This window comes from Balaenoptera musculus, chromosome 18 (genome assembly GCF_009873245.2).
Source record: "Balaenoptera musculus isolate JJ_BM4_2016_0621 chromosome 18, mBalMus1.pri.v3, whole genome shotgun sequence".
Taxonomy (NCBI): domain Eukaryota; kingdom Metazoa; phylum Chordata; class Mammalia; order Artiodactyla; family Balaenopteridae; genus Balaenoptera; species Balaenoptera musculus.
The window spans coordinates 23373465-23394756 of NC_045802.1; the positions used below are offsets into that span (position 1 = coordinate 23373465).

The following is a 21292-nucleotide window of genomic DNA, read 5'->3' on the forward strand; positions in this document are numbered from 1 at the left end:
CCTACAGGTGGGCTGCTTCTTGAAACATCTTTCCTCTTCTTTTTTCGAAGCTCAGCTCAGGAAGCCCTCGCAGTGTCCCAGGTCTGGGTCAGGTGCTTTCTAAGTGTGCACCAGTGCCCTCCTCTGCACCCTGGCTTCTGGTGCCAACCTTTCCCTATTAGAGCTCCCATTCCTATTGTAATTTCTGTTCTTCCCCTACACTTTGGGCTCTTGACCCAATGTTGGATATTATGGAGCATCTAAATAGATGTTCAGTAACTGCTTATGGAATGAATGAATGGCTATGGTGCTGCTTTTGTAAGTGTAAAACAAAAGTCTTCTAGAATCAACTGTGCTTTAGGTATAAGTGTACAATTAGCCCACGTATTCTGAAAGAGAAAAGTTGACTTAGCCAGCAGTAAGGGATTTCTGGGGACTTTATTCAGCTGTAATAAAGGCACTGTGATTCCATTAACTTCTGGACACCAGAGGACAGTCTTGAAGTTTCAGGCAACCTATTTCTTGTGATTCTAGTAATTGCAGGTCAGATAGATAAGGAGCTTCAGAACCATGCTTCTCAGACATGAATGTGCATAGGAATCACTCGAGGATCCTGTGAAAATACAGATTCTGTTTCAGGAGGTTTTAGCATTTCAGGCTCCCTGGTGATGCTGATGTTGGTGGTCTGTAGACCTGACTCGAGTAACAAGATTTTAAAATACTTTCTAGTAAATAAAGTTGGGATTTATTCTATGGAAATATGTAGATGCATTTTTATAGTTTGAGGAACCACAGACTTCCTAAGAGAAAACGTAGAAATATCTAACCCTTATGTCAACTTGGAAATTTGCAGGAAGTCTTTCCTACACTTAAAAAGAGTAACCCTGTACTGATCAGCCCCCCAAAACTGCTTTCAAATGATACTCTAGGTTGTACTGCCCTTAACTAATATACAGCTTGATTTATGTAGGCTTTTCCAGATTTGGGGAGCCCTGGCCCTGACCCCAGCCCTGGTGTAGCTACTTTAGCAACAAGGACGACTTTTAAAGCAGAAATATTCTTTGGAAGATCGACAGAACTTTGCAAGTGAAACCTTGCATCTGCTTTTGTATATTCCAACAGCTCTCTGAGTTTGCTGTTGGACGTTTTCTCTAACACGGCTGTCTTTATTTTACAGGTCCTTTGCAGCCAGCATGATGCCATCCTTATAAACCGTGGAGGAGAGAGCGCTCACCATGTTCAGGTAAAGGGATGGTGGGTACAGCAAGCGACGAGCACGGCCACTGGCAGGTTGCTTGTCACTGTATGAGAAGTGATGCAGCTTTGATTAAGCTGACATTCAGTTGACATCATTCTCTTGTGTGCGTTTTACTCACTTATACCGGGGTGCAGAGGGCCAGTCATGGGTGGTCTCAGTGAACTAATGTGCATTTGGGGAGCATCTCAGAGTACCTACAACAGGGGCTCTGTAGACATCCAGGGAGGAAACAGGACTGGTCACCTGGAATCTCTTTCCATCTTCTACAGTGTTAACATAGAGTTATTGCTATTGTTCATCTTTATTACCTCATCAGAAGGCTTTGATCTTTTCAACATTGATGTAAATAGATGAGTACTGAAGACTCTTCTAGTTAAAGTCTTATCTCTGTCCCCTTACCTGAAGTTGCCCTTCTAAAGATTCTTTGCATTTTCCTTTTAAATAAATGTATGTCCCACAACTTTGATTTGCCCCAGTAGGTCACCAAGATTAATTTTCCGTTAACCTTTATGGCTTCTTTCTTTCTAATCATCTTTTTAGAGTATTAAACATTGGGTCAGCCTCTGTATAGGATATAAACCATCTCTTTCTTTGATGGTCTTTATGGAACGGACGTAGATGGTGTTGATCTCTGGTCCATTGACTGAACCTGGCCCTGTTAATTGAATCAAACCATCTGTGGATAGACCCACACAGGAGTTCCATTGACCATGGCAATTTTGTCATCGGCCTTGCTTCTTTTGTGACCCAGTCTGTATTAGTTTTCTCTGGAAGCTGTAACAAAGGAACACAAACTGGGTGGCTTAAATGACAGACACTTATCATCTCGCGGTTCTGGAGGCTAGAAATCCGAAATCAAGGTGTCAGCAGGCTTGGTTCTTTCTGAGGGTTGTGAGGGAGAATATGGTCCATGCCTTTCTCCTAGCTTCTGGTAGCCTCAGGTGTTCCTTGGCCTATGAACGGCCGTCTTCTTCCTGTGTCTTCGCATTGTTTATCCCTGTGTTCAAATTTCTGCCCTTTTGAAGACACCTATCATATTGGATTAGGGACTCCTTTAATGACTTCATCATAATTTGACCATCTGCATAGATTCTACATCTAAATGAGGCCACATTTAATTAAGACTTCCACATACTTTTTGGCACACATAATTCAACCCATAACACTATCTAAGGGAAGGGGACTTCGTTCCTCTTGGTTTGCCCTAAAGAAACTAGCACAAAGCTTGTTGCTTAATATTGGTTGAATGAATGGCAAAGACCGTAATGACCGTGGTCAAGTTCATTTGGCAAAAGCAAAGTGCAGTGACCAGAGATGGGCAGCTCTTCTGCTCCCTTATCCTCAGCGACCTCTTACTTTTAGGATAGTCCAAGTTCAACAACATCATAAACGGGACGTGAGCTTTCCTTTAAAAGTAAGAGCAGGTAGACTTTTTCTAAAATGTAGCCCTCTCTGTGAGCCAGACCCGCTTTCTCTACTGCATGGCAGGCTGAGCTGGCAATTTACATGCCACCTCTATCAGGACATCAAGATATCTTTCCAGCTAATTCAATACCATTGAAATCATACTTAGCCGGGCTATTCTTTCTTTCCAGCTGCATCACTTTGCGCTTATTAAATTTAACGTCTGTTCCAGAGCTCTCATCTCTAAATGCAGTCCTGAAACAGGTCTGCTCCCGTTGTGTCTTCTCTCTTCTCTGTGCTTCCTCGGGTAGAAATTATTAGCAATGGTCTTTTGCGTGTTGCTTAGATTTGAGTATTGGTAACATGCGAGGATCCTGGTCTCAAGATAGCACTTAAATTATCCGTTCCTCGCGATGTTTATTTAGAAAACCCTTATTTCCTGCAAGGGTAGAGCTTTCTGGACGTATCTACTGTGACTTCCAGGAAAGGATTACCTTTCTGTCCCAAAAGGAAGCCTCCTGCTGAGAGAGGTCGAAGGCCAGTGGGGACTTGGTCCTGGGAACGAAGCAGGCATCTTTCAGGACCCTGTGAACTGATTTCAGGCCTCGGGTTAGTGCTACAGGTGGGCAGGCCAACATCTAGATACAGACCGTGTGGCTCCCACCTGGCCTCCCCAAGGCTGGACATCAGGTGGGCTGGGATAATTGACTTCCAGGCCTCCCAACCCCACGGAAGCTTTCCTATTCCTGGGGGTGGGGCTGCAGGTCATCCCATGGCCGAGGGATAGTGTTGGCCTAGACAGCACTGGATTTATAAGATGATGACAGGCCGTAGAAAATGAAAATGAAAATAAAAATTCATTTTAGCCTTTTTCACGCTGACATTAGTCCTAACAAAACTGGTGAATCACAAGGCAAATTTTTATGGTGTGTGTGATGCCTGCAGGCACGGTTCCACCAAATGCCATCGTATATGGTTGTATAACTTCATCCTGGCGCCTCCACTGCTTGGTTGTCTTTTCCATCTTATTGAAGTGCTGACTACCCTCTATTACAAGTGCTTACTATCCTTCTATAATAACTTCCATGTGAATCCCCTCGTTTGGTGTGTGAGAATGTCTACAGGCCTAAATTAAAAGTAAAACAGTTTGTTTTGGTCACGCAATGACTATATCAGAGTGATGGTGGAAGAGCTCTTTGATGATGATGTGTGGAGTTCAGTGAGCAATTGCATCTTGGTTGTTAAACAGTCCTTAAACAGCTTGTTTAGTACCCTAAAGTGGCACTGCTACAATTATGACATTCTAATAAATCTTATTTTAATAACTAGGTTATTTTGTGGGTACCTAACACTTCTCTACCATTAAAGAGAAATAAACCAGAAATGAAAATTAAAAACTAACTTATTGTTGCTAAGTCTTTTCCCCTCTTCCATTTTGCACTTTCCAATTTCTCTAATCTGAGATTTCTGAAAGTTCAGATATACCTGTTTCGTGGAATTGATAATAATACGCATATTCACTGTGCAACTCTGATTTTTAAAAAAAGGGGAACTGATTTTTATGGTTTTTTTAGTTAATAATTAACACGGTAGTTTTAAGACCTCTGAAATTTTAGAGTGTTTTTATGATACACGGGAAACATTTTAATTAAAGAAATTATACTTTGAATCAAGATTCTATCAGACTTTCTCAGAACATGTTTGCACACGGGTAAGTTAAGATACGAATCTTACTGTTTGTTCTCTTTGGGTTCTTCTTCTGCCTGTCTCCTGGCGGTTCTGTTTTTGATTCTTTGAAATCTGTAAGTTTATACTCAGAGCTTTTAAGCTGATAATATAAAAGTCATGAAGAAGAGCAGAGGGCTTCTGGCAGGGAACTCAGAAGCTCGGCATACTTCTCCATGTCTTGCTGCCCTGACACTTAGCTCTCACCAAGCTCTCTCAAGTTTTCTCTAATTCTTTCATATTTTTACTTTCTTTTCCCCTTTTCATCTCTGACCATCATTTTCGCGGCTTTTCCTTCCTTTTGTTTTTTATATGACCACTCGGTTTGTTCATTTGTTCATTCACTCATTCATCCATTCAAGCATTGTCCTTCTCACATGTGCCAAGAGTGGCTCTGGGGATAACGTCAAGGTGGTTACAGTTTAGGTGGGAGATGGTCATGCGGAAGTTGTTGCTGTGACGGGCCTCTCTACTATGTGCTCCTCACACACAGGAAAAAGAGCAACGGAGTTGGCTTGGGGAAGTCAGGAAATGCTTTACAGAGAAGGTGGCATTTGAGCGGAGATTGAAGAGAGTGAGAACCTTGCCAGATGGACCAATGTGGTGGAGAGAGAACATCCTAAAGGAGAAAGGGCGGGCGGCGTAGCAGGGAGGTGTGGGGAGCAGGGTGTGTGTGTACTGCTTGCTGTTCGGGCGGCGTTGCTGGAGCGTGAGGTGGGAGGGAGGGTGTAGGGCTGGCTGAGGCTCTGCGGGAAAGCAGACATCGATGGAGAAGCTCCCCTTACATACTGTGAGCCTTCCTTCCATCTCAGGTCTGCAACCTGCAGTTGCCTCGGGTTCATCCTGCACCTTGCAAGGAGGCGGCCTGTGTTAACAGGCTTATCTCCTGCCAAACTCCTCCCAGCCTCACTGCTGCTAGAGGGAAGTCAGGGCTTCCTAACCTGGCTCTCGAAGAGCTCAGCGCCCTCTCTCTCTCTCTCTTTTTTTTTTTAACATCTTTATTGGAGTATAATTGCTTTACAATGGTGTGTTAGTTGCTGCTGTATAATGAAGTGAATCAGCTATACATATACACGTATCCCCATATCCCCTCCCCTTTGCGTCTCCCTCCCACCCTCCCTATCCCACCCCTCTAGGTGGTCACAAAGCACCGAGCTGATCTCCCTGTGCTATGCAGCTGCTTCCCACCAGCTATCTGTTTTACATTTGGTAGTGTATATATGTCAGTACCACTCTCTCACTTCGTCCCAGCTTACCCTTCCCACTCCCTGTGTCCTCAAGTCCATTCTCTACGGCTGCATCTTTATTCCTGTCCTGCCCCTAGGGTTCATGAGAACCATTTTTTCTTTTTTAGATTCCATATATATATGTGTTAGCATACGGTATTTGTTTTTCTCTTTCTGACTTACTTCACTCTGTATGACAGACTCTAGGTCCATCCACCTCACTACAAATAACTCAATTTCGTTTCTTTTTATGGCTGAGTAATATTCCATTGTATGTATGTGCCACATCTTCTTTATCCATTCACCTGTTGATGGACACTTAGGTTGCTTCCATGTCCTGGCTATTGTAAATAGAGCTGCAATGAACATTGTGGGACATGACTCTCTTTGAATTATGGTTTCCTCCGGGTAGATGCCCAGTAGTGGGATTGCTGGGTCATTTACTCTGTAAATCATCTGTCCTGGCTGCACTCGCCTGCTTTGCTTCTCACACACAGTTTGTTCCTTTGTCCTTCCAGCCTCCATCTTCAGAACCCCCCCCATCCTTCAGGACATCACTCAAATCCATCCCCTTTATGAAACTTTTCTCCACTCATGAGTTATTTACCCCTTCCTCACTGCAGGGGAACTTTCAATGGACTCCTCACATCACAGTGTCACATGCCTCTCGTATCTCATGGGTTAGCTCTATAACACCCTCAGAAGGGCCGGCAGGTGCTGAGGAAACGGGCTGCATACCTATTACGTGTCCTGTTGTGCTCAAAGTGCAGCCTCTTACATATTATAAATGCTGCATTGATGTTTGCTAAGAGTGGAGGGAAAACAGAGCTCCTTTAATTTGTAAGGCTGCTACAGAGGTGGAACCGAGCGGTTGATTACTTGTCGTATGGAAGAGGCAGTGGTTAATGTAAGGTCCAGATGACACTCTTGCAGGGCAGAATAATTGTTGGTGAAGGGAGAAGGATTACATTAAACAAAAAGCTGGGATACGAACAGAAAAGCGGTCCACTTTGAAAAGTAGTTAAACCGCCCTAAGGCTGAAACATGGGAAGAAGAAACTTAGAAAGCCATTAAGCCTGGTCTTGACAGCGAGTGACAAATGACATAACAGGTAAAAGCACCTATATTGCATTAAGAAGCTCTGCATCTTTCTAAGAGATGGCCTCTGGAAGACTTGATTCAATTTAAGACTTCTCCATTGCAGATCTGGGGACAATCACAAATTCAGAAATATAAATATATATTTATATAAATATTCATATAAATATATTGAAAGTCTGCTGCCACTGAGCTCAAAAGACCATAATCCTATTACTTGTGATTTTGAGGAGGGTAAGTATGAATAACTGAAAGGAGAGATCGATTAAAGGAGTAATATGAACAGGAATAATGGAATTAAAGTAATTGAGGCAATATTGGGCCTAATGGACCTTGTTCTCTTAATGCCTCTCTTCTGCTCTTCCTATCGAGTTGGCCCTAAAGTCCATTGGACTCTGTGCACTGGGAGAGAAGAACATAATGGAAGAATTAGTATTGCTGTTTATAAAAGAATCAATCTGTTGTTCTTACTGAAGAACATCAATCAGTCTGTGAAATCAATTAGCTGGAATTTTTGACATTCAGCTTATAAGGTAACGAGACAAAGTGATGAGCAAAGCCCATCTGCCTCGCATGTAGTAGATACTCAGCAAACGTTTCTTGAATTAAAAGCCAGAGGAGACCATGGATTTAGTTGAAACACAACTTCAGTGTAAGTCCTTTCGTCGGTACTAATTCAGTCCCATCCCTTTTCCTTGATGGACTGTGTCTGTCGTACTGTAAGTAGAGATGATTCAGTTTCATTGATCTCTGCAGTGAGTTCTCTCACACGTCCATTGCCGCGCAGCCCAGGCCAGCCTCGCGTGACCTTGGACCTCTGTGTTACTTAGGGTCTGACCAGTGGCCTGTGACTTGGTTTTCGGCCCTGTAGAGCACTGGCAGATTCCATGATTTTGAGAAATATCTCTTTGATGATATGACTGCCTCTTCAGAAAACTTCAGTGTCTCCCCTTTGTCTCCCAAGTTACAGGCTCATTATGCTTTAGAGTCCCTTCCCCACCCCACAGAGCTTCTGCGTTTAGACTTCTCCCACAGCCCATCCACACTGAACTGCCACCTGCCCCTGCCCAGGCCGGACGCCGAAGGCAGATTGGTCTTTGCACGGCATCATCCCATTTTCAAACAGGCACAATGCTCTCCTCGGAATTCTTCTTCTCATATCTAGATCCATCCAATTAGAGTCAGGCTGCCCAAGGCAATCATGATAGTCCTTAAATCTGTGTGTTATCAAGAATCATGCTGTGAAGACGTTTATTTCAGTGAGATAAATGGCGTTAGGAACTAGAGGGTTGCAGGCACACAGTAACAAGGTTGTTTTACCAGCAGGTATTTCAATGATAATGGTGTTTTCAATATCCATAGGAGTGTAACTTCAAAACCTGAACATCACTGAAAAGTATAGTTCACTGAATCTCTTTTCACAAGTTTGTAGTGAACTTAAACTGGTATTTTAAAAAATGATTTCAACATCGTAATGACCCACTATGGTGAAAAACTGAGAGTAAAAACTTAAAGCAGCTGTATTTTAAGTAGAAGAGCTTTTTTCCCTTTCTGCCTTAGTCTGCATTAAATAAATCTTATTTCTCCATCAATTGATCACTTTGTATCTAATACACATTATGCAGACTGTACAATAGAAATGTTTGTAACGTTTATTCTTCGAAACTGAGTTTAAGTCCTTTTTCCTCCATTGAGTTTGCCTCTCACCGTTCCACTCTTCTGTCATGGTTTTCCTCCCTCCAGATACCCTTTTTTAGACTAATCATCCATTCAAGGACCTCTTTAATATTTAACCTTTCTGAGAATTTTTAAAGGCTGTTCTGAAATAAGGACATATTTTTATTTCCCACAATGCCCAATGCATCGTTAGGACAATGTGACATCCTTGTTTACAAAAAACATACAATTATTAAATTCAGTTTCACCCCAAATTTCTCTTTTCCCTACTTCCTATTCCACCTGAACATTGAGTCTTGTCTAAATGGTTAAAATTCTTTTTTTAAAAATTGAGTAATCCCCATTTCAATGTCAACATGAAAGGATGAAGAGTGACTAATAGGTTTCAGGTTAAATATGGTACATGTTTTATTTAGTTCCTGGCACTTCCTGAAACACGATTAAAGTGACACTTAAGGGATTTTTTTTTAAGTTACATATCTATAAGAACAAAGGGATGGGGCAACAGCCGTAGCATTTTGGAATCTGGGATACAGGTGGATGAGTGATAGCTTACTGAGCAGAGGAGAAAGGAAGAAGTAGCCCAGTTTACACTGACGACTTCTACGAAGCTCAGGAATTTTCAGCAACAAGAACCCCTTGGAAATGAGAGTGAAGATAGGACTAAAATTAGGAGTATTGGTTGAAAGTTCAGATCTGCTCCCCAACTTTATACAAGCAGGTAACTAACTGCCCCTCTTTCACTCCATAATAGGAATGGAGACTTTTTTTTTTTCTGTACAAATGATAAAATAGAGGTTTCTGTATTGGAAGGTATCAGGAAAAGTCAAGTGGTATTATATAGTCTTGAAATCAGGGAGATTGCACCGATTTACCAAATCCTGAGAACCATAACTACCTTCTTCTCCCTGCCCCCTAGCCTGAGGGCAGACAGGATGATACCCTATCTGCAGGAGACTTCCCTGGGATTATGACCTAAAACTAAAACTCGAGGATACTGACATCAGGGGTTCCCAAAGAAGAGGCCTAATTAGAACAATCCTAAAATAAATCTCAAATCAACCCCTCCCCACACACAAAACCTTCCTGTTGACTTTCTCAGGCCTCACCAATAATTACCAGCAGACAGCCAAGGATCATCAGACATTTAAGGAAAGTCTCTATTATGAGAGACAGAAACTAAAACATGCAAACAGAAAAAAAGCAACTTGGAGGAAAACAGAACCTTTGCAGGAAGAAAAAATCTTAAAAAAAGAAATCATTTGTATCTTCAGATAAATAAGGTGTGATATTACAACTGTGAAAACAGAAGAGAATTTATAAGGGTTGGGAGATAAAGTTAAGGAAATTTCCCAGAATGTGAAGTAAAAGAGAAAGAATAGAAAATAATGTAGAAAAAATAAGAAATTTATAGGATTGGTTCATGAGGTCCAACGTCCAAAAACAGCAGCACCAACTTGAGAGAATATAGAAAACAGAGGACAGAAAACCATCAAAGGAATAATTCAACAAAGTCTCCCCCGACCAAAGATAGGAGTTTCCCAATAAAAAGGTAATACCAGTACATTGTCATGAAACTTGACAACACTATGATGTGCTCCAATAAATGACAGGGTAAACCAAAAAGACCCCAGATCCCAGAGACGGGACCAACATAAGAGCCAGCTGTGCAGAGGAACAAGTTATCCACTGATCTCAACAGGAGTAGGTAGAGGGCTTCAGTTTGAAGATGATGAAATTGATAAAACACCTGATCTGTTCCTACTGAGAGGAAATTTACAAATCTGGGGGAGGCTTTGGGGATAACCTCAGGATAATTATATAAGGAAACTAACCAAAGTGAAATGTAACACTGATTTGTTACACTGAAATGAAACATTTCAATGAAATGTAACAGGAAGGAGAAAAAGGAATGCAGAAAAGGAAATGTAATCATAGACTGTTACATGACTCAGATACTAATAATGTCTCTGTAGCTATAATGATATAAAATGGGTGTTTAATATAACCAAAATTGTGCTAGAATTCTGAGGATAGGAACATGGGACAAGTATAGGTGGATGAAAACTAACCAACCAACCAACCCTCATCTTCCTTATTGGAAGGCCAATAGATAACGCCTAAAATTGAAACACCAAGAAATAGTGATACAAGCATGTTATTAAAATCAGTTCTCAATTTCGCCTCAATGTGGCGCACATCGGAACAGATAACTTAATAACACAGTAAGCTGGGGACGTCCATTTGGGGACTATTGTATAGCTAAGAAACTTCCAAATAAAATCTTTTCAGATTTTCTAATGAGAAACCTGAATTTGCTTTCATGAACATAACTTCTTTTCATATTGCTATTTGCCTGAAATAGCTAAATAGAATTCTTGTTCAAGATGTCAGTGATTCTCCTCTTGGAATTCATATTAGTCGCTGTCAGATACTACACAAGCATCGATTAAGAAATATTCAAGCTGTTTCACCACTATTCAAATTTTACAGCAGTTAAAATTATGTTTAAAAAATCCAAGAGCTTTAATCATTTTCTTTGCTCTCTAAATGCAATACTCTGATACTGCCCTTTGAATTTTTTTTCTATGAAGTAATTAAAGATGATGACGGGGCCCTGATTGGTAAAATGCGCGTTCATTGTCAGAGCAGTCATCCCATAGGTAGCTTGGATGCCAGTGAAAGGGCACATTAGCCCCCAGTGGAAAGAAGTTTCTGAAACCCATAAAGAGAGAATTTGGGGGACTGATACCAGGAGCTTTGCCCACCAGTTCCCCCTCCCCAACTTACTAGAGGCCCACCTTCAGCCAACTGTACCTTGCACATCTGGAACGCAAATGCCTCCTCCAACTGCATGGGCCGCTTCTCCAGAAGGGCAGTGGTGCCTTCTGCAGTGGCCTGTTAACATGGGTGTCCCTGGACATGCAGTGCTTCTCAGCAGAGCAGTGGGGACTGTGCCTTTGGACTCTGGGGAAGCTGATGGCCAGCTGTGACCTATCCAGCTGCATGGGGCCCCACCTGCTTCTCTGAGGCTGAGGGGTGCCAGGACCTCATAGCAAACCTGGAACCAAGTCACAGCACAGCAGTGTGCTGACACCTACCAGCTGGGATGCACTGATTTCTAGATGTGGAAGCAGAGTCCCAAATAATGACTTAAAAAGTTGTAAGCAGTTAACCTGAGGGCCTAGCACTATTTAACAGGTGAGACTGTGTTACGAACAAATTGGTATAAATACAAATTGATTCTCAAGGAATATCTCTCATGTGGTCATATTGGATCTTTCAGACCTTTTACTTCATCCAAGGATTGGAAAGAGCTGCTTTGAACCCCGTTTTCCATGAGATGAGACAATAAAATATATGTATTGTGGAATATGGCCCACTTCTTAAATTCAGAGGCTCTTCAGTTTGTGGATTAACCACATGCTGTATTTTACCATTTTGTCTGAAGTATGAAGGTAAAGAACAATACATCTGAAGATAGTAAACTTCATCTTTTACTAAAAGGAAGAAGTTGAAATTAATGGGGAATAGAACTTGTGTTTTGAATCTCCAATTGTTTATTTTCTTGCTGTCCCTTTAACATGGTCCTAGGGAAGTTAGTAATAATGTTTTAGGAGAAGAGTTAGGAAATGGGTAGTCACTCTTTCACTAAATTAGCTGGAAAAGAAGAAAGGCACTTAAGAATACAGAGCGGCGACTTCTCGCTCTCCTTCTACAGAGGGGAAGCAGAACGTGGTCTATTTGGTGCCCTCCATATTCAAGGCTGAAATTGGAAACAATGGTGCTTTAATTCGCTGCTGAGTTAATGGGCCTGCTGATTTGTTCTCATTTTTCAGGCCTCTAAAATGTCCTTAAAACCCTCTCAAGGGTTTTATACTTTTAGCCTGAGGTCTCCGTGCTTCATTTTTCCTTTTGTTCTTCAGACACTCTCATTGCCTCTCCTTGTTTCATCTTCTGAGAGGTTCAGAATAATGCATGCTATGCACTGAATAATTTGGATGGAGCTTGTGACATGTCTTGATGATGTTAAGCCACTCAAAATCCTAGAAAATAGTCCCAGCTTGCATTAGCAGTAGATTAATGCAGGTGAACTTCAGAGTTTTAATTTTAAAGAATTTACATTTTTACCAGTGATGATTGAAAACCATTGACATTCTTTCTGCCTGCATTACTGATTACAATTTCAAATACTTGCAAAAAGTGCTAGGATGACTTTTCACTGTTCCATAAGGAGCAGAGTATTATTTTACCCGTTTAATGGCTATTAAATATTTAAAAAACAATTTTCCAAAAATACATCCATAACTGTATGTAACATGTGCATAAATCACAATGGGAAATATATTCTGATATGCATGCCTAATAATACTTGTGTAGATGTCTAAGAGAATTTGCCGAGAGGAAAGGTTAAATTCGGGGGAGGTTTCTCATTTGCGACTTTGTTCCGAGGACGGAACAAATAGGGGTGCTTTCAGATGAAATCAAGCGAGTTATTACTCAGGTAGTTACTGACTTTTGGCCCCAGGATTTCCCGGATGTGAGCTGTACGTGAGTCCCAACCTCAGGATCTGAATCAGGAATGGTGGAAAACCATAGTGAGTTAGTTATTTGGGATGTGGGATCCAGAAGCCCATCACCTCTTGAATTTTCCCTGTGAAAAACGAGCGGGGGTTATTTTTTAATGTTAAGGGAATTCCTTCTGAGTAGCGATTCAGAGGAGAGCAGGAACGTATTAGGGGAGGAGTCTTAAGAGAGAAAGGTTAGCCCCGCCTTCTGGAGAGCAGAGAGGGGGCAGGGCACAGGAGTGGGGCCTGTGAGCTGGGGGCACAGCTAGAAAGGAGGAGAGTGAGGGGAAAGCAGGGAGTCAGCTGGTGGACTTGAGATCCGGGGGGTGGAAATTTAATTTCAGAAGAAGCATTTGGAACACTTGGCAACATGTCACATGATTGATCAAAGTGACATTTGGGGGAGGTAATTTTGTTTTTTTAACATCTTTATTGGAGTATAATTGCTTTACAATGGAGTGTTAGTTTCTGCTGTATAACAAAGTGAACCAGCTATACATATACATATATCCCCATATCTCCTCCCCCTTGCGTCTCCCTCCCACCCTCCCTATCCCACCCCTCTAGGTGGTCACACAGCACCTAGCTGATCTCCCTGTGCTATGTAGCTGCTTCCCACTAGCTATCTATTTTACATTTGGTAGTGTATATTGGGGGAGGTGATTCTTGCTGTGGGTTATACAGTAACTCAGAAGAGGGAGAAGGCAGGCACATGGTGAGAAGAGCTGCAGTGAGGAAGGGAGAAGGAGAAGAGATTGGCCTTGGTGACAGGACTGATAGAGAAGACAGAAGATGAGGAGAGCTTACTGAGAACTTTCAGTCAAGTCTGGGGGGCTGCCTCGGAGAACTCCTCCCATCCCTACCAGTCCGGAAAAAAAAAAGAGGGCGTATCCAAAAGATTATACAGCAGATGTCCAAATGCCTTCTAGAATAGATCAGTTCTCTTCCCAGCTTACAAGTCATGGAACCGTGGCAATGGAACAGTTTGCAAAAGATAGAAATTTGATCGGTTCTCCTTTGGACGTGCTACGGCCCTTTCCCTCATTCCTCCCACTCCCGGGAGATCCTACAGTCGGCAATAGATAAAGGGGTGTGAGAAGAGTTAGCTGTTGGGAAGGGAGCACAGGCCCGGGATGGGCTTCGCACACACAGTAATTGGATCCGGGTGTGGGGATAAGCATTCCATGTCACAGAGAGGAGATGGGAAGAGCTCAGGCTGGAGGGCACACACAGTAAGCTGCCTCGTGAGGCCAAGGGAGGAAAGGAGACAGAGAAGGAGCAGTCACAGTGGCATTAAACCCGTGAAATTGATCTGAACTTGACAGGGATATTTGCTTCACTAGAGCTGATGGTATGACTTGTGCTTTTAGGCATAAATGAGGGGACAGTTCCATCCCCCAAGACTTAGCATCCACAGAGAATTCACAATATAAATACAGCAAGGCGAGCCCCCAAAGCAGCCTTGCTGAGCAGATGTTCAACCACCAGAAAGATCTTCATGAGCCTCTTTTACAAATATAGTTCCGCGTTATTCTTCTTAGAGTCAGCCTCTTAGAGTGAGAAGTCTTTAAATGAGTATCAGGAAGGAAATTTTCAAGAAAGTCCTGCACTCCATAGTGGTGGAGCTGTTTGAACAAAATGAGTGAAAGTGGTCAAAAGGTACAGACTTCTAGTTATAAAATAAATAAGTCGTGGGGATGTAGTGTAGAACATGGTAACTCTAGTTAATAACAGTGTATTGTACATTTGAACATTGCTAAGAGAGTAGATCTTAAAAGTTGTCATCCCAAGAAAAAAAAATTTATAGCTATTTGTGATGATGGATGTTAACCAGACTTCTTACGGTGATCATTTTGCAATATATTCGTATTTTGAATCATTATGTTGTACATCTGAAACTAACATAATGTTATATGTCTTCCAATAAAAAAATTTTTAAAAAGAGAATACATTAATTTTTACATTGTAATCAAAATCAAGCAGCACTCACCCAACCACCAGGATGGATTATAATACTGAACACTTTGTTCTAAGTGGGAAATCCCTTTGAGTCTTGTATCAGTCAGGGTTTTCCAGAGAAACAGAATCAATAGATATGCACACATCTATGCCTGTGTGTATGTACATATAGTATATTTATTTTAAGTAATTGGTTCACATAACTGTGGGAGCTGGCAAGTCTGAAACTCATAGGGGTGGCCAGCAGGCAGGAGTTGATGTCGTAGCCTTGAATCTGGAATCTGTAGGGCAAGTCAGCAGGCTGGAAACTTAGGCAGGATTTCTTTTTTTTTGATTAATTTATTTTATTTATTCTATTTTTGGCTGCATTGGGTCTTTGTTGCTGCATGTGGGCTTTCTCTAGTTGCGGTGAGCGGGGGCTACTCTTCGTTGCAGTGCACAGGCTTCTCATTGCAGTGGCTTCTCATGTAGGGGAGCACAGGCTCTAGGCCCGTGGGCTTCAGTAGTTGTGGCACACGGGCTCAGTAGTTGTGGCTCGTGGGTTCTAGAGCGCAGGCTCAGTAGTTGTGGCACACGGGCTTAGTTGCTCCACGGCATGTGGGATCTTCCCGGACCAGGGCTCGAACCCGTGTCCCCTGCATTGGCAGGCGGATTCTTAACCCCTGTGCCACCAGGGAAGCCCTAGGCAGGATTTCTGTGTTACAGTTTTCAGGCAGAATTCTTTTTCCTCCTTGAAACTCAGTTTTTGCTCCTAAGGCCTTCAACTGATTATATGAGGCCCACTCAGATTATCCAGGGTACTCACCTTCACCTAAAGTTAACTGAGGGATACCGTGAATTACATCTACAAAAATACCTTTACAGCAACAGCTAGACTAGTGTTGGACCAAATAACTGGTCACCAAAGCCTACCAAGTTGACATCACATACCTCTGATTTTTACTTTAGTGGAAGAGCAAAGTTAGCTGTGTTTTGTCCCATTTCCTCAATGTTGAAATCTTTACAATGAAGAAAGATTTTCTTAGTGATTCAAAAGTGGCAGTTTTGGTGGTACCTTTTTTCCTGTCAAATTATGAAAAAAAAAAGAAAAAAAAAAACTTTGAAAAGCTGGGCAGCATCAGCACCTTACTTCTGTCTCACAGGATGCAGACGGTCTCGTCTGCTCCGTCTGGTGAGTGGGTGGCATGGGTGATACAAGTTATACTCTTCCTGAACTCTGTGCTGAGACCACTCCCCTGACTGTGCAGCCATTGCAGGGGATGTGGGGAGTTAATATTTTCTGGGAAGAATTTTAATGTTAGGATTTACTGGCTTTTGCACATATAAATTTGAAGCTTTAATGTTATGCTCTTCTGGTTATTTGCATTTAATATGCATGCAAATTCACAATGTATACTATGTACCGAGCACGTAATTTATAAATCGGTACTTTCCCTGGTTGTTAGCAATTTTGGCCTTGTTAAAAATTAATGCTTTGAAGAAATATATGATTTCAAATTTATATGTAGTATCTTTAGTTTCCAGAGGAAGATATGGAGTACATTCTTTGCTGGAAAGGTAGAGCTCTGCTGTAACGTTCTCCTTGTTTAAAGAAGTTATATATAATGCTACAGGTTAGAATGCTTTTATTTATCTTTCCTGTGAATGGGTTCGGATTAGTTGTCACAGATGTTTGTTTCCCTTAACAATGCTGAAAAATATGTGTTTCTGAAGCATGATTGCAACCCACAGCATCCTGATACAATGGGGAGGGAGAGTCCTTTCAGGTGATAAACATACGTCACGCAACAAGAGTACATATTGTACGTTTAATGGAAGAGGATCAGGTCTGCACGGCATGACCCAGAGCAGGAGGATCCCAGAGAGAGACTCTGAGGCCTCTCCCGCTGCCATTTAGGCTTGTTGTCTTGGCAACCAAAACACAGCCATCAGTCCTTTCCTGGGCCAGGAACTCCAGTCAGCCCTGACTCCACCACACCCTTCCCCCCTCCCCCTTCCAACCTATCGCTGGTTCTGCCCCGGCAGCTTCCGGGCAGCTTCAGATTTTCCTCCTCACGCATCTCCAGGCCCCCACCTGTGTCTATTCTTTCCCCTCTAGGCGATTGAAGCCTCATCACCGGCCTCCTGGCTTCTCAGCTGTGTACGTCTTCCATCAGCGCAAACAAGGTTTCCCAAACCTTCCTTCCCACTATTGAAGAAAGTCCTCTTTCCGTTTAAACCTCCGGGCGAGGCGTTCAGCAGCCTCTGCGGGGAACAGGCTTCCGTCCTCAGCTTCAGCTGCCGGCTCTGTTGTACTAGTTACTTACCCTTCTCTTTCCGTTTATCTTCATGGCTGTCAGTCACCCTCCTCCTACAACTCACCCACACCGTGGACGGCTTTACCCTCTCTGTCTCTAAGATGTCTCCGTCCCTCTCAAAATCAGCCCTCCTTAAGGGACAACGAGCAAAGGATCTCCAGCTGACAAGTTGGTGATGGCACCAGCACCAGCATAGTCAACGCCGTAAATATCATCACCAGCTTCTGTGTCAGCATAGTGCTAGTAGTTGCATAAAATGGACTAAATTCATCCGGCCTGTAGACATTGACTCACGGACCAGGTCAGGGCCTCTGTGTGTTGTCGTGCAGCCTGGCAAGGACATAAGTCGGGGTGAGAAGCCATTTTGGCTCTGCTCACCCACACGGGTGTCCTTGGGCACAGCTGGATCTGCCAGGGTAAGAGGTGCCTTCCCCCCCCCCCCCCCCCACTCATCCCCCGACAAAGGCACCTTCAGTAACCAGACTGTGCTGAGACACAGAGCCGAAGGGGCCCCATTTTCTAGCTCCTTTGTGGGCCGAGGTGGCGTCACTTACTAATTTGCAGATGGGCACCCTCTGCACTTGGGGAGGCCTTAACTTACGGCATATATGTGAAAATCAAGAAGAACTGAAATGAAGTTTTCTCTGAAGAGGGGAAAACATCCAAAGGAAGACCAAATCTACTCTCTCTCCTTTAGAAACTGTGAATGGTGGGGAATCGTACTTTTGCTTTTGGATTATGTGACAGTGTTTGATAAATGTGATATAAGTACCAGGTGAAATGATTTTGTGGTAATAATGACATCCAAGCGAAATATTCTGCAGTCTTTCTCTTCCCCTTCCTCATCCCCTCTTTTTTCCCTCTTCCTTCCTCCCCTCTTCCTCCTCCCCTTCCCCCTCCCCCTCCTCTTCTTTTCTGGTAGTAAGCATAGCAGATTATAAATGTCTAAAATATTTTGGGTGGCTCCGTGATGCATTTTTACCGGGCTGGATTGTATCATAAGTAACTGCAGCCCCCAGGTTCCATCCATGTGCTGTGGGCAGAGCGGCCTTCTGTCACAGAATGTTCGGGGGCATGGAAGTCACATGCTTGATTTACATAGCGCTCAGGAGCCCTGAGGGTGAGGACTTGAGCCTGGCTTACTTCTGGAGCTCAGACATGGACCGATCTCTCCCGTGGCTTAGGATTCCCCAAAAGAAGCTGGACTGAGAGAAAGCCACGTGGGAAGAAATCTGCCCGTGGGACCAGACTGAGCGACAGACTGGGTGTCCAAGGGAACAGAGGCTCCAGGTACCTCTCCTGACTTAACTAGCTTCCCCTCAACTCCCCTTACCAACAGAAGACACCTGCTCTCACACACACACACACACACAAACAAGTATGCTCTGGCATGAACGAGACTGTGGCATACGGCATGGATTGGCAAACTCCGGCCCTCGGGACAAATCCAGCCTGTGACCTGTTTTTGTAAGGATGAAAGGCTAAGAATCGTTTTTATGGTTTTAAAGCATTGTAAAAACAAAGCAAACAAGAATGTGTTACAGAGATACATTACTTAAGCCTTTGAAGCCTAAAATATTTATTATCTGGCCCTTAAAGATAAAGTTTTCCAGTCCCTGCAAAGAACCGGTCTCAGTGCCTAACGACTTCTTCTTGGTGGTCCCTTTTTGAAAGAGCAAAGCCCGAAATGGTTTCCCTGATGGCCGGGCCTGGAGGTTGGCGTTTTAGAGGAAGTTATTTGTCCAGAGAATGTTGTTGGGGGGGTGGTCGATGGTGACTTGTGGATGGCAGCGCAACGAAGGTCAGTGGAGCCGAGGAAAAGCATAGCGAAGAGGAGAGGCATGCTCTCAGGTGCAGGAACAGCTACGCCCACAAGCACCAGGGAATCCCAGAGGGAGTCACTGAGGAGAGGAATCCTGGGTGGAGTGCGGAGAACCGGGACCCGGGCTTTTGCCTTAAACGCAACATATTTGTAGCACCATGAGTGAGGAGGCCGGGGTCGGGGGGGACTTTGCGTTTACACTTATATTTAGTTCACAAAGTACATCTCATTTTGGAATTGTGAGAACCCTCGGAAACAGGTGAAAGGGCGTTTCTTTCGACTTCAATCTATAGAGAAGAAAGGATTGATGCTTGGTCAGAGGTGTGTCCTGTTCAAGGTCGTATAGTTGTTATATGGTGGGGTTGGAAATCAGACTCATATTCTGGCTCTAAAATCTGAGCACCATCCTCAGGGTCAGTGAATTATCATTGTGAAGTGTTAACTCTGCACCCCAACTCGCCAACACAAAAGGCTTTCCACTCAATATGAAGTCTATATGTAAGTTTCTTATGTTAACATATAAAACAACAAAAATGGGTAGAATAGCTCTAGAACTGGAATCGTTTTGCATATCTCACCTTTGTAACGTTCTCACGTGGCAAAGTATATGTGGGAGAGAGTCTTAGCAGGTGTACAAGATAGCTTGCGCTGCTCTGGATTGTTTGTGTATGTCTGGGAATGCTGGCTTGAGACAGATTGCTTGGCCATTCTAGCTTGACCTTCATAAAGAACCTATGAAAGGAGCAATTGTGAGAAATAATTAATGACACTACGACAATCTTAATCAAAATTGGAGTGCCTTTCACTATTTTACCATAGATGTCAGAGCAAGATACTATTTAGCAATAATAGATAAATCGAGTGGCTTGTTGTGTGTACGTGTGATTTGGATGGCAAAGACCATCATTCCTACCTGATAAGACAGGAGAGAGAAGTTTACACATTTACTCACCATCTAGAGACTTTGATATTTGTCTCCTAATTAAGAGTGCAGGGGAGCCAGCTGGGTCTGCATCGGCTCTGGCTCTCCATCTGGGTCTGAACCTGAGCAATGGATTTGGTCCTGGAGCCAGTGTCACTGATACAGGAAACAGCCAGCCACAGGGAAATCCATCACAATGAGAGCAGTCTAGCCGTCCCAGGAATCTAACCGTATCCATATTCAGATAAGGAGAGCACTGAGTGATCTCACTGAGAGTGATATCAGGGACTCTGGGGGTAATGCTGCCTTTGCACTGCTCATAAAGTATGTTAAAAAATAAAGCCTTAAAAGTCATGCTTGTGAAGAGTGAGGACAGGAAAATGAGCGAAGCAATTCACACGGTGTACTTTTCTTTGGAGCAAGAAGTTGCGTCAGTTTCTCAGAGTAGCTGTTTCATCTTTTACCTTCTCAGGAAGAATGCCTAGCCGTGGGTTAGCAGCTCAGGACCTGACTTGGATCTTTGCCTTGCTGACTCCTTGTACCTTTTTGATTTCAGCTCAAATGTCATTTCTTAGAGAGCCTTCCTCCCACCCAGACTGGGGTTTCCTTCCCCCGGCTCTGCCCCAGTGTTCTCTATCTCTTCATTTTGTTTTATTTTCTTCACAGCACCTATCACTGTTTGAAATTGTTTTATTTCTTTATTGGCCTGTTTACTGTCTCTCTCTCTTACCTCTGGGACATAAGTTCCATGGAACAGCAGCCAACTGTTTCTCTCTGTTTTACTGTTGTTTTCTGGAGCACATAGAACAGTGCCTGGCATATGGCAGGTGCTTCAGAAGTTCATTGAGTGACTCAATGAAAGAATGAATTAGTGAGGAAGTATGTGGTTTTCTGTTGCTTAATTCCACAGCATAGTGCCCAGATACTGGCTTGTGGTCTTTCCCTAGTAGGAGAATCCAGAGGGACTCTGTTTTCTATTGTTGCAGTAAGACGTTACCACAAACTCAGCGACTTAAACAGTACAGATTTATTATCTTAAAGTTCTAGAGATTAGAAGTCCAGCACAGGTCTCACTGGTTTAACATCAAACTGTTAGCAGGGCTGCGTTCCTCTCTGGAGGCTCCAGAGGAAATCCATTTTCTTGCCTTTTTCAGCTTCTAGAGGCCACGCACATTTCCTTGGTTTGTAGCCCCTTTCAAGATGTTCAAAGCCAGCAATGATGAGCTGAATCTTTCTGACTGCCATCTCTCTGATTCACTACAGCTGGGGAAGTTTCTCTGCTTTTAAGGACTCCTGATTAGACTGGGTTTACTTGGATAATCTAGGAAAATCTGCCATCTCAATGTCCTTGTTACTC

General features: G+C 43.1%; 1 protein-coding gene across 8 annotated transcripts in view; it reads left to right on the forward strand.

Moving 5' to 3' along the window:
* ENOX1 (ecto-NOX disulfide-thiol exchanger 1) overlaps nt 1-21292 on the forward strand; it is a 618533-nt gene that overhangs the window by 126789 nt on the left and 470452 nt on the right. For all 8 annotated transcript variants that reach the window (XM_036831995.1, XM_036831988.1, XM_036831989.1 and 5 more), the window contains one exon: nt 1157-1222. The gene's annotated coding sequence lies outside the window, so the exon portion shown is untranslated. The remainder of the gene's footprint in view (nt 1-1156; nt 1223-21292) is intronic.